A 14,373-nucleotide genomic window follows, 5' to 3' on the forward strand; every position below is an offset into this window, starting at 1 on the left:
TACTACCATACATTCATTCAACCAACAGGATTCCTCTCCCAGTTCAGAAGCCTAGATCCAACCCACTGTCCTGTGACAGTTAAGGTTCTAAAATAGGATTCTGATTATTATATCACTAATATCATGATGAATTACAATAAAAATAATTAATACCTAATGAGCCTATGTGGCATAGTGGTTTCAGTATTGAACTACAACTTTGGTCACCAGGATTTGAATCTCCGCTCATCCATGAAACCCATTGGGTGACCTTGGGCATGTCATGCTCTCAGCCTTAGGGGAAGAAAGGCAATGGAAAACCTCCTCTGAACAAATCTTACCAAGAAAACCCCATGATAGGGTTTCTGTGGGCCTGAACAGACAGGCCAAAATAAAGCTGCTTTGGGTCACTTTGGAGGTATGCTGTTTAAATGACACATGCATCTTAAGCGGTCAGAAGTTGTGCCAAAGTTGCACTCCAGTCCTTAGGACTGGAGCGAGGCTTTGGTGTGGCTTCCAGACTCTTAGGACACATGCATCATTTAAACAGCATACCTCCAAAGTGATCCGAAGCAGCTTTATTTGGGCCTGTCTGTTCAGGCCCTATAAGTCAGAAATGACTTGAAAGCACACAGCAATACTGACAAACTAGGGAAGCACTTGGGTGTTGGATGATACCAAAATTAACATAACACTAGAAGATGATTAGGGGATTACAGAGAAGCTAAATGAATATTTTTCATCTGTTTTCACATCTGAAAATATCCAGCAGATACCCATGCCTGAAATGTTTCAGAAGTGTCTGAGGCGCTTAGGCAAAGAATGGTAAAAACAGAGCAAATTCTAAAGCTCATTGAAAAAGAAAGAAAGAAGTCATTGAGCACTAGGTGGAACAAGGCATAGAGGGAACACACATTCTAGACTTTAGGAGAGCAGATTTCAGTAAACACAGAGAAGTACTGAGGGTGATACCATGGTCAGGAATACTAAAAAAGAAGGGAGTTCACGATGGATGGGAGTTTCTCAAAAGGGAGATACTGAAGGCACAATTTCAGACATTTCCAATGAGGAAGAAAAATGGGAGGTTTCTCAAGAAACCAGGATAGATAATTAAGGAACATTCAAGTGAGCTAAGTTTTAAATGGAACATATATAAGAAATGGAAAAAGGAAATTAAAAAAAGGAATTCAAAGAAATAGCAAACAAGCACATGTAGAGGTAAAGTCAGAAAAGCTAAAGCACAGAATGAACTCAGGCTTGCTAGGGAGGTTAAGAACAATAAAAAGGGGCTATTTTGATATGTCTGCAGCAAAAGGAAGAATAAGGAAATGGTAGGGCCACTGCATGCAGAAGATGGCCAAATGCTAATATTTGAAGGGATATCATATTGAGGAGGGAACAAGCTTGTTTTCTACTGCTCCAGAGAACAGGACTCAGAACAATGGATGCAAGCTACGGGAAAAGAGATTCCACCTCAACATTAGGAGGAACTTCCTGACAGTAAGGGCTGTTTGACAGTGGAACACACTCCCTCGGAGAGTGGTGGAATCTCCTTCCCTGGAGGTCTTTAAACAAAGGCTGGATGGCTATCTGTCGGGTGTGCATTGATTGAAAGTTCCTGCATGGCAGGGTGTTGCACTGGATGTTCCTCATGGTCTCTTCCAACTCTACGATACTATGGATCTTACCACACAGGGCTTATGTCACGGGACAAGAACAGTCCAAAAGGAGCCAGGAAGGTAACAGAACAAAAGGAGGATGCATTTTACTGCACAGAGGAAGTCCTTCACTTGTTCCGTTCCCTTCCATTCCCAGAGGAGGCAATTTTTGAGAACTTGGGGAAGAATAGGATAGGAATAATATGAATAATTAAAAAGTAAGAATAATGTACAGGTCACTATTGATCCCAACAGCTTTGCGAGAAACATAAAGTCCACCTTGTGAGTTAACAGGACTGTCTGAACCATGCACTCATGCACTACAACTTGAGAAGTTTGTCTGCTGAAAGGAACAAGATCCCCTGTCTTTTATTTACACAGGTACCTACATGGAGACATTGGTTTGGGGAGAGTTGACTTATCTTGGTTGGCAAACTATGAAATGTGAAACAGTTCAAAGGCTTTTGTACATCCACAACAGCACAAGGCAGCATGCTAGAGTGGACCAACAGATTGTCCAAATTAGGTCCAAAACACACTGCAGAAATAATCCAGTTTGAGACTGTTTTAACTGCCCTGGATCAATGCTAGTGAATTTCGGGAACTGTAATTCTGTGAGATATTTAGCCTTTCCTGTGCGAGAGCTCTGGTTCCACAATAAACTACGATTCCCATGATTTCCTAGCACTGAGTCAGGCAGTTAAAGTGGTCTCAAACTAGATTATTTCTGTAGTGTGTTTTGGACCTAAGGTACACTTTGGGCATCTGCAAATGGACAATTAGTTTAAAAGCATCTTTGTGAACATTCTTGATGATGCTGAGAAATGAAACAGAAGTGATCTGCATTGGTAACAAACTTCTTGTAAGCAAATCTGGTGGGGGTCAGAGAAGACTGTGAAATGGGTGAATGCGGATGTGAAATTAGCCTATGTCAAATCCAGAGAGCTAGTGAAATCACCCACTTGAATAGCTTCAAAAATAGATTTTAGTGTCTTCATTTGAAACGTCTTTCTTCTCACAAATCATTCACTTGTTTGAGGTCCAGGATAACTCAAAAATTCCCATTCATTTTAGCCACTAGGGAAACCTTCATAGCAAATTGAGGGGACCTGCATACCCATGACTAGCTATGGCCCGGGACAGACCACTGAGAAATGCGGGCCTGCGGCCACCTGTTTTTGCTCCACAGGGATGGCACAACCCCCAAACAGTGTGCCGTCCTGCAGAGCAAAAAGAAACTGGTATTTCTGGGTTCTTGCTGCAGCGCCAATGATGTCATGAGTGCGCCACTGGCACACTCCTGACATAAGCAACGCACACCATTGTAACGGCACCAGTACATACTAGGGTTAGGGACAGTGCAGTTGCCATGCAGTCCTTAACCCTAGTATCGGCCCTGGTATGCCACTTATTGGCGGTATGTACCAGGCCTATGACTTTTATTTCTCATAGATGATATATAACTTGTTTTTTTAAATTCTGTTTCTGAGATATTGTAAAATTGTGGCTTATGAGATACAGCATAAAATGATTTGGAGGCAGGTGATGGAAATCTATTCAAATTGCCACTGAGATGAGCAATCAGATTTGTGTATATTAGAGAAGAGACAGAGGAATCACAGGAAGAACATGTGTTCTTATGGCAAAAATAGATTGCCTCCAGATCTACCCACTGAAGGGGAGGATTTTTTCTTCCATCCAAAGAGAAAAGGCACATATGTTCATGCTTTTGCAGAGGAAAGCTAGTCTCACTTGTGAAAAGAATTGGGAAGGGAAGGAACTATAATGCCCTATGACCTATCCCAGAATTCTCAAAAGGGTACTCACCATCCAGAACCACACATTCTCACTAATTTATTAATCCAGTTGCAAAAGCCAGGGTGAAGATCTGGGCATCAGTCACAGGGAGGGGGGGGGGAAGATGAATGGTTCCCCAACTCTAAAAGCCATGCTCACAAACATAAGATTGAGATTTTTCTTCTCTCTCCTTCTCTCTCCACCCACCCCCCAAAATATCTCTCTCTCTCTCTCTCTCTCTCTCATTATCTCTTTATTTCTGTGTGTAGGGAGAGCAGAATAGGCCACAGTCATGAGGATCTGGAGCTGTGAAAAATCCTGTGTTCTCTTTTAGGTGAAACCAGAATGTGTGGTGGTGGTGGGGGGGGGGGTTAATCCATTTTACATAGTCCTAACTAATTGGTGATGTGATAATCCTAACTCAAGAAGCCCCCCTTCCACAGCAGAACAGAGTGAATAGGAAGTAGCTAGAAACAAGAATCATCAACTGAAGCTCAATGGTAAGTGATTCAGGAAAGATCAGGCACCCTTCACATAGGACAGAGTAAAACTGAGGGCTTTATTACACTAATCCTCTTTGCATATCCTCCCACCCTGAGGCCCTGCCACCAACAACAGAACAATACACAGATTAACATGGAATTCCTCCAGACCCAGGGTCACACCTCTGTGTGTGTGTGTGTGTGTGTGTGTGTGTGTGTGTGTGTGTGTGTGTGTGTATCCAGCTCTCTTCTAGGTCAGCATTCTCTGAAGATGCCAGCCACAGATGCTGGCGAAACATCAGGATAAACTCTTCTAGAACATGGCCACATAGCCCCAAAAAGCCACAAAAAACAATATATGCTTCCAAAGTGATTCTGACTAGAAAGGAAAATAGAAATAACAATATAGATTATTTTGTTTTAAAAAGTACTAAGAAATGAGAAAATTTAAAGGAATAGTTTTTATTTAAAGCCTATAGTTTAGACACATTAACTGAGATCAAAAGAGCATATCATTTAATTATGTAGAGTAACTGATTACAGTCAGCCCTCCTTATCCGCGGATTTTTTATCCACAGATTCAAGCATCCACGGCTTGAAAATATTTATAAATATAAATTCCAAATAGCAAACCTTGATTTTTCTATTCAACATAAGGACACATTTTACTATGCCATTGTAATTAATGGGACTTGAGCATCCACGGATTTTGTTATCCATGGGGGGTCCTGGAACAACCCCCAGTGTATGACAAGGGCCCACTGTACCTACACTGCAATTATAATCAACTGTAATTCCTCAGAATACTGCAACAGAAAAATACATTCAAAGCTGCAATCATTGTTGCTGTGATGTTTTCCCCCTTGCTCCATAATAACGTGCAGTATTTCCCCTTGAACTAATTTACTTTTTTGAGCAGTAAAACACATTTCCAATCTCTGGCCCTATATTTTGGAGATCAAAAAATGGCAAAAGTATTTATTATCTCCATCAACATTTTCAACTGCTGACACCTCATTTCTTCAGCAACAAAAGCATGATTAAATATTATTCAAATAAAGTACTACTTTAAGAGTCTGAATAAGACCTTTGGCACACTCATGGAAAAAGTAAGTTCCTGAATAACACACTCAGGCAATTGTTTGTAGCTCAATGGTGCATATAATTTTATTAATAACGTCAGTATTCTTTCTAGAAGGTGTTGAACATTTTCAAGCTACTGGCCAATATTCCATGAGGAATTCCATCTTCTGTTAAAAGCTAAAAGCCCCAAAGCTAAAACAAAGGAACATTCTGCTCTCCATAACACTACTTACAAGAGTATTGGATTTTTATTTATTTGGCCAAGTGAGGCTCTAAAGAGACTGCACAATATCTGGCTCCAATGACATAAGAAGGATGAATTTTTCAATATAAAAGCACACAAATCGACATGTATTATGCTGCAGCTCAATAGTACAATATAAGGAAGACAAATTGGGCAGAGGCCCAAATGGTTTTTCTCAGCCTTTGTTGGGAATCTAACAAAAGACTTTTACCTTTATGGAGAATGAGTACTACACTGTCTCCCTGGCATCCTTTGAGAAAAATCCCATTCGTAAGGTAGGTTAGGTGGAAAGCAGCAAAGGGCTCTTCATTTTTCTGAGTGATATTTAATCACCTTTCAAGTATCTACCCATTTTTCCTGCAAAGAAGCATTCATATGAATTTTTTAAAAGTTTTTTGTTCCTTTCTTCACATAAATGGCATTTAAGATATCATAGGTGATGAATGTGGCATTTTTCCTTAATCATCCTATTGTTAACCCTTTAAGGCCAACAGAACAAAGCTGAACACTGGCAATCAAAATTAACCAGTTAGTGACTCTTATATACAATATTTTGATGACTGTACTGATCTAGTAAATGATGTATGTAAAAATAACAGTCGGCCCTCTGCATCCTCAAGAGATCCATTCCCCATAGGGATAAGGGGAAAAAGTAGAACTTCAAATCCCATTGTCCCCAATGACAATGCAATGTGTATGTACCCACTAGCATGGACACATACACACACTTGCTCAGATCCATGGATGGCAAATCCGTGGATGGCGAGACCCCACTCTATGTAAAATGTATGTATTCATATGCATCAGATGATATTGAAAATTTATTATCCCTCATGTGAATGAAGCATACCCTTTCAGATGCTGTGGTCACTGCTGACAATCTGTGATCACTCAATTCATCCATTATACTTTGTAGAAGGCAGCTAAAGTTAAGTTAAAGATAGTATGTTGTGTCCATGCAATTGATCTAAAATTCAGTTACTGGGATGTCTAGCATAATAGTTTGAGGTGACAACAAGCCTAAGAAAGACCTCTTCCTGAGGCTAGGGAGAGGCCAGTGTAGCCCTGTCAGCTCTGTCATTACAAAATAGCTTTGCATGTATTTCAGCACATAAATGCATTATTTAGAGATTTAGGACTGGCCAAGTGTGCAAAATATTACATTATATAAACTAGCTCTAAACATTTTCCTAAGCTAAAAAGAAGCTGACATAAGAAACTAAAATAAATAGGAGTGTGTACCACCTTAAACATAAGCCTCTAGTTTTCCATTCTTAATTTATCCCATGTATTTGACTTTCTGCTTTGACTGTTGTCAATGTATTTGAAAGATTTAAAATAAACATTAAAAAATAGAATCTAGCATAAGTTGCAGTGAAATGTAAAAAAAGAAAGACAGACAGATTGAAAGAACCGGATGCAAGCTATAAACAGGATACAAGACCCAGCAGCAAAATTTAAAGAACATAATTTTGCCAAATAATCCAATAAAAAACAGAATTTAATAGAGACAATTGTATTAAACCAGGGGTAGGCAACGTACGACCCGCGGGCCGCATGCGGCCCGCCGAGCCGTTGGGACCAGCTCCTGCTCGGTCCTGCTGCCGATTGCTGCCGCCAAAGGCCCCACAGGGCAGCCGCGTGGGGCCTTGAGCCTCTCGCGCAGGCCCCTCAGAAGCCGGGAAGGAGCCTGCAAGGACGCGTGCGCGGGCGTCTTCCGCCTCCTTCTCTGCCTCTGAGGGGCTTGGAGGCCCCTCAGAAGCCGGGAAAGAGCCGGCCAGGATGCCAGCGTGGGCGTCTTCCGTCTCCTTCCCGGCCTCTGAGGGGCTCGGAGGCCCCTCAGAAGCCGGGAAAGAGCCGGCCAGGACGCCAGCGCGGGCGTCCTCCGCCTCCTTCCCGGCCTCTGAGGGGCTCGGAGGCCCCTCAGAAGCCGGGAAAGAGCCGGCCAGGACGCCAGCGCGGGCGTCCTCCGCCTCCTTCCCGGCCTCTGAGGGGCTCGGAGGCCCCTCAGAAGCCGGGAAAGAGCCGGCGAGGACCCCAGCGCGGGCGTCCTCCGCCTCCTTCCCGGCCTCTGAGGGGCTCGGAGGCCCCTCAGAAGCCGGGAAAGAGCCGGCGAGGATGCCAGCGCGGGTGTCCCCTGCCTCCTTCCTGGCCTCTGAGGGGCCTCCCCTCATTTTACAGCAGGAGGGGCAGAGAGAGAGAGAGGAGTTGTGTGTATGTATGTGTAAGAGCAGTGTGTATGTAAGAGAGAGAAGTGTGTTTTGTGTGTGTGTGAGAGAGAACGAGTTGTGTGTATGTGTGTGTGAGAGAGAGAGAGGGGGGAAGTGGGTTGTGTGTGTGAGAGTGGGTTGTGTGAGAGGGTGTGTGAGAAGGCAAGGTTGTATGTGAGGGAGAGATGTGTTGTGTGAGAGAAAAGTGAGTTGTGTGTGAGAGGGAGAGATAAAAGTGGGTTGTGTGTGAGAGAGAGAGTGGGTTGTGTGAGAGAGAAGGAGGTTGTGTGTGTGAGAGAGATGGGTTTTGTGTGTGTGTATGTGTGAGACACACAGAGAGAGAGAAGTGGGTTGTGTATGTGAGAGAGGGGGTGGTTGTGTGTGTTAGACAGGGTTTGGTGTGTGTGTGAGAGAGAGAGAAGTGGGTTGTGTGTGTGAGAGAGCAAGTTGTGTGAGGGAGGGTGTATGTGAGAGACAGGGGGAGGTTGTGTGTGTGAGAGACAGGCATTGTGTGTGTGTGTGTGTGTGTGTGTGTGTATGCAAAATCCCCTCTCAGCACCTTGTGCCTTTCTGGGTTGAGACAGTGTGCATGCTTTCTTCTTTTTTTTTTTTTTTTTTTTTTTTTTTGAATTGCTTTGTAGTAGTTTCCATGCTTGGAACTATTATTATTATTGTTATCACTCCGGGGGCGGCGCATGTGTCCCTGCCCCTGGAGTGTGGAAGCTCCACCCCCAGCATGTAGCCCCGCCCCCCCCGAGGGTGGAAACTCCACCCCCCCTGGCTTCGCCCCCCCCAGTTGTCTGAGGGACAGCAACCCGGCCCCCGGCTCAAAAAGGTTGCCTACCCCTGTATTAAACAAAAGGAACTTGTACTCCAAGTACTGTATTGTTAAATATGATATGCAACAAAACCTAAAATCCACAAGAGTGACACATTTATTGGCCAACCAAAATGCAGAAAATACATCATGCAAGCTTTCAAAGCTTCACTGATTTCTTCATCAGGCAAAGATGTTTAAAATCATATAGGACAAGAATAATGACAATGTTAGAGTCACAGGCCTACATTTTGTCTCAGGTATTATTTCTCTTGTCAGTTAAAATGGTCCAGAGGGATATCAAAGCAAACAGAGGTCGCTCCCCTTCATGACCAAGTGGCAACCAGGGACAAAGACAGGTAATAAAAGACAATTAATAAAACTTCACTTTCATTTAGCAACATAAAAGTAACCTCCCTTGACATCCAAGCTGCCCTGTCCTGTACTTACTTCTTATTAGCTTGATTTTCAACAGAAATAGTATTTTCTCAAAACTTGAAACTGTAGCTCTGAAATAACAATTTGATTCCTTCAAGATTTCTGAGTTTGCATTTAACTGATTAAAGCAATCATAGATTTGGAGGAGACTGCAAGGACCATCCAGACCAACCCCCTGTCATGTATGAATACTGAATCAAAACATTCCCAACAGATGGCCATCCAGCCTCTGTTAAAATACCTCCAAAGAAGGAGACAGCACCACTCTCTGAGAGAGTCTGTTCCACTGTCAAACAGCTCTTACTGTCAGGATGTTATTCCTAATTCTGAGGTGGAATCTCTTTTCCTGTAGCTTGAATGCATTGCTCTGGCTCCTATCCTCTGGAGCAGCAGATGACATGCTTGTTCTATCCTCGATATGACATCCCTTCGACTATTTAATCAGGGCTGTCAAGTCACCCTTTAACCTTTTCTTCTCCAAGCTAAACATACCCAGCTCCCTAAGTCACTTCTCATAGGGCATGGTTTCCAGACCTTTCACTATTTTTGTCACACTCCTCTGAACATGCTCCAGCTTGGCAACATCCTTCTTTAATTGTGGTGCCCAGAACTGGGCACAATATTCCATGTGACATCTGACCAAAGCAGAATACAATGGTAATATTGCTTCCCTCAATCTAGACACTATGCAATTGCCCCACCTAATGCATGTATCAGAGAGATCTACACCCTTGAAATAGATGGAGTGGTGACCTCCTCTATTTGCAAGGCTCCGCACACCCTTGCCATGCATACAGGGCACGCTCCAATCAAGCCTATGGAGTTTGAATAAGCACAATCCTCCATTTTCATGGGGGAGGGGTCCGGAACGGATCCCCCATGAAAATGGAGGGCCAACTGTACTCCTACTGATGCAGCCAAGAATGGCATTAGCTTTCATAGCTGCTGCATCACATTGCTGACTCATATTCATGTTCTATTGAGGTCATTCTGAAATCATAAAAGATAAAAGTGGATTTTGGTTTTCTTTGATCTGGCTGAACCCATCCTTTGGTTGTCAGTTTCCTGTCAGAAATTGAGAGAAAGGTGTGTGTGTGTGTGTGTGTGTGTGTGTGTGTGTGTGTATGCACGCATGTGTATGTGCGTGCACGCAGCTGTGCTTTTCTTGTAAGCTTCTCCCCCACGTGTTGTGCATGGCTCCAGCTATGTACAGTTCACACCTCCTATGTCTGGTACTCTGTGGGTCATCATATAGTTTTAATGTATCAAATAATATCTGAATTAATAAATGCAATAAGGGATATCTGGAGCATTACACTGGACAGGATCAACATATTTTGCAACCAAAGATTCTTCCATTCACAGAATGGAATAGGAAAACATTTTTTTTAAAAAATTCAAAAACCAAACCTTGATATTGCCATTTTGTATAAGGGCCACCATTTTACTATGCCATTGTATATTATTGAACTTGTGCATCCATGGATTTTGGTGTCCACGGAGGTGGGGAGTGTCCTGCAACCAAACCTTAGCAGATAACAAGGGCTCACTGCATGATATGTATGATCAGACCTCTTCAGTTTCATACAAAAGAAAAGTTGGACTATTTTTTAAATAAATAAAACAAAACAGTTCTGACTAACAACTCCCACAATCAATGTAAGATTACTGTCAATGTTCTGCTTCTTTCAATCACCCCATTTATCTTCTTGCCAAACAAAAGCATGTTAATAACAACATGACTGATTTATATAAAATGGTGTTTACAGACAGTATTTTTTAAAAAATCAGTTTTATTCTACTTGAATTATTAATGTGGTTTTCAGCTTCTGTCTCAAAAGAATCATCTAACTAGTCAAAAAAAATCTTCATATGCCCCATGCCTGACATACTGCAGGAGTTCCTAATCACATAACAAGAAAGGCACTTTAGATGAACATTTCAGATCTTGAAAGTAATCTTTGCTTATTGAATTTGCAGAGCATAACAATGCCTATCAACTATTTAATCAAAAAGTTATTGTTTGGCTCAGGGACTTTAAAAGCTTTAAAATGTTCACTTATTTTAAAGTTTTTAAAGAAACATCCAAATTAATCACATCTGAAAGAACAAAATATTTTTCATGTGGTAACAGAAATCATTGGTTCAAAGTATGTTTCTGTACACACATACACAGATGCAAGCATATCAATATGTGTGCCTTAGAAATCTATGATAAGAAACCTGGACAATCATGGATTGGAGGGTCTAAAAATGCTCTTGCCAGCTGTATATATACTTACTGTATCTATACCATATTTTCCGGCATATAAGATGACTTTTGAACCCCTTTAAATCTTCTGAAAAGTTGGGGGTCATCTTATACGCCCCGTATAAGGAGGCCGGAGGGAAACTTTATGGGCCGGCCCAACATCAGCTCTCCAAAGCCTCGGAGGAGGCCAGAGGCCGGTTCCATGGACCGGCGCGACCCCGCCCAGTGCTGGCCTTCCGAGGCCTTGGAGGCCAGAGGCCAGCTCCATGGGCCGGCGCGACCCCGCCCAGCGCCGGCCTTCCGAGGCCTCGGAGGCCGGAGGCCAGCCCCATAGGGAGGCCGGCTTGAAGGGGCAGCGCGAGCGCGCCCAGCGCCAGCCTTCTGAGGTGTTGGAGGCCGGCCCTATGGGGTGGCGGGCGTGCGCCCAGCGCCGGCCTTCCGAAGCCTCGGGTGGTCTTGTACGGCGAGTATATGGTAAACTCTATATTTTTATTTAAATAGTTGGGGGGTCGTCTTATACACCCCGTCGCCTTATACACCGGAAAATATGGTACTCATATATTAATCTAGAAATGGATCAATGTAGGTACTGTACTTTAACGCTCATCAAAACAGGAATCATCCCCTGGTGAAAGTCAAGAATGTCATTGCCCCTGGAAGCACTGAACCCCCTCTATTTTCTCATCCATCCAGCCTTTAGTATGAGCATAAACAGTTACGCCTCCTGGAATTTTCTAAGTTCTTTGGAATTTTTTCCTTTTTTCATCCTTTACATCCTTTGTTAGATGCCCCTAAGTTTTACCCTCAACATACCCATGGATCATATCAAAATCCATAATTTTGGTCCCAAAACTTGCCCTCAACTTATACATGAGGTCGACTTATAGTCAAGTATATATGGTAAGCATAAAGAAGAAGAGGATAGAGACAAGAATGTGGGGAAATGCTGCAGGATCTGACTTTTTATACTGCTTCTCTCGCTCCCTCCCTGCCTCCCGAATGAACAAATGAATAAACACACCACAATCCGAAATAGGTCTACTCAGAAGCAAAATTTATTTGCTAGGATTAGCAGAGGATGGTAATTGCAATCCCTCTCTGGAGAAACTTGCCAAGATAACCTTATGATAGGTTCTCCTTCAGGGCTTGGATCTGTCTGTTCCAAGTCCAGCATTTTAAACATTGGTTTGTACTTTTTCTGTCAGACCAGTTCTAACTTTTAAAACAGTACAAATGTTAAACATAGTGGAAGAATAAAAAATGCAACAATTAATGTGCTGAATTTGCATAATAATAATAATAATAATAATAATAATGATGTTGCTTGCATAATTAGAATATATTAATAATACGTCAGTTATGTGCCTGGATTTTAAGAAGGGGGATATGGCAACCCTAAAAGGGACACAAATATGACATTAGAAATGGCAATACCCGAAACCAGTTGCAAAACATTTTGACCTTCCTGGACACACAGTAAGGGATGTTGAAATCCTTGAGCAAGGAAATTACAACAGAAAACTAGAAACTGCTGGACTGATTTATATTCACAAATTCCAGTCCATTAGTAGACGTTTGAGCAAAGACAATAGCTTCATGGCACAGTACATATATTAATACAATAGTCCTCGCTACTAGACATATAACAAAAGGAATCTTCTCAGAAAATATTGTGAACCCAGTGAAACTTACTTTTTCCAAACAGATTTATTGCTTTCACACATCAATGTTGACTACTATAAGGATCTGAAAGATCTATATCACTACTGTATGTAGCCTTTCAAAATTTACAGCAAAAAAATGATTTGCATCATTCTGCATCCTATTACATTCTATCCAACAACTATATAAAGATGCTTTATACCTGAAGCCTTAATATCACTCTGCACTGCATCTAAAGAATTGGATTTATATCCATGTAGGCTTATGACACATTTTTCTCTTCCTTCTTTCCTGTTTTATTTCCTCCTTTGCATGCTGCAAGAGACTATCATGACTACTTCTTGAAAACTATAGAAACTAGTCCACCTTAGCATAAGCTTATATCTCTTGCATCTCAAAAATTTAGCACATGGCTAAAATCATGTAACCTTTATCCATATGTAAAGCATATGTAAAGTTCTATTTATTTTTCATTGTCCTTTCATGTGAATGCTTTTTTTTTTGCTAACCTCTGCAAATGTGGAGGACCTTCATCCAACCCATTACCTCATCCAAGTATTCATTCAGAAGAGACATACTATCCTTAGCTGAGGCTATTTCTAAAGGCATGGAGAATTATATTTTGGTGTTATCAGCATACTGATAGAATCCCATTCCATACCTCTGCATGACTTCTTCCAGCAGTTTCATGTAAATGTTCAATAGCATTGTGGACAGAATGGCACCTTGTGGTGCACTATATAACAGCTCCTCTTTTGAGGGGGAGCTATCCCCAAGCACCATCATCTGGATCCTGCCTGAGAGGTAGAAAGCACAGTGCCTCCAATTCTTAACTCCCTCAAGCGTTACAGAAGAATACCACAATCGATGCTACTGAACACCGCTGAGAGGTCTAGAAACACCAACAGGTATATACTCCCCTGGCAAAGATTGTCCACTAAGGCAACCACTGCAGTCTCAACTCCATATCCTGTTCTGAAGCCAGTTTGAAATGGGTTGAGGAAGTGTTTGTCATCCAAGACCATCTGCAGTTAGAAGGACACTGCCTTCTTGATCACTCCAACCCTGTTATCAGTAACAATACAACTAAGCTACCTATCTGAACTAAATAATAATAATAATAATAATAATAATAATAATTTATTTGTGTTTTCCCGCCTCTCCCAAAGGATCGAAGCGGGGTTACAGACTACTAAAATCAATACATACAATGCAATACAATACACTATAAAAACCCAAAATGGTACATCTATACAAACATTAGTAAAATACAACAATCCAACAGCATCCAACGTCCAGGGGACCTCAACGTCCCTTTCTAGGCCGGCTCACAAGATTTGACCAGTGCAGCTCAGGAGTTCATGGCTTCCATGATGGCCATGGGCCTGTCCCAAGTAGTCTCAGGTCTGACGCATTGTGCAGGTAATACGCTCGATGTCGTCTTTAGTACGGATTGGGAGAATCCGTGGGCAAAGGTTTGCAGTACCTCTGCTCTGTCATGGACGGATCATTTCCTAGTCGAGGTGCAACTTAAGGCAACTACCCAAGTCCTCTCCGGGGGTGGAGGGCCTATTAGAATGGTCCACCCTCGAAGGCTGATGGAACCCAAAAGGTTCCAAGAACCCCTAGAGGGGTTTATGGTTGGATCTGATCAGATCTGTTCAAAGGAGGTTTGGCATTGCTTTTCCCTAAAGCTAATAGCATGCAACTTGGCCAAGGTCTCCCAGTGGGTTTCATGGTAAAATTGGGAAT

The 14,373-nt window shown here is 42.3% G+C and overlaps 1 protein-coding gene across 5 annotated transcripts in view; it reads right to left on the minus strand.

Annotated features, from left to right (window-relative positions):
• Positions 1-14,373, minus strand: part of NELL1 (neural EGFL like 1) — a 630,714-nt gene that overhangs the window by 468,479 nt on the left and 147,862 nt on the right. The window lies entirely within an intron of this gene.

Source organism: Sceloporus occidentalis, unplaced genomic scaffold (assembly GCF_023333645.1).
Source record: "Sceloporus occidentalis isolate IW3139 unplaced genomic scaffold, rSceOcc1.0.p SCAF_4, whole genome shotgun sequence".
NCBI lineage: Eukaryota > Metazoa > Chordata > Lepidosauria > Squamata > Phrynosomatidae > Sceloporus > Sceloporus occidentalis.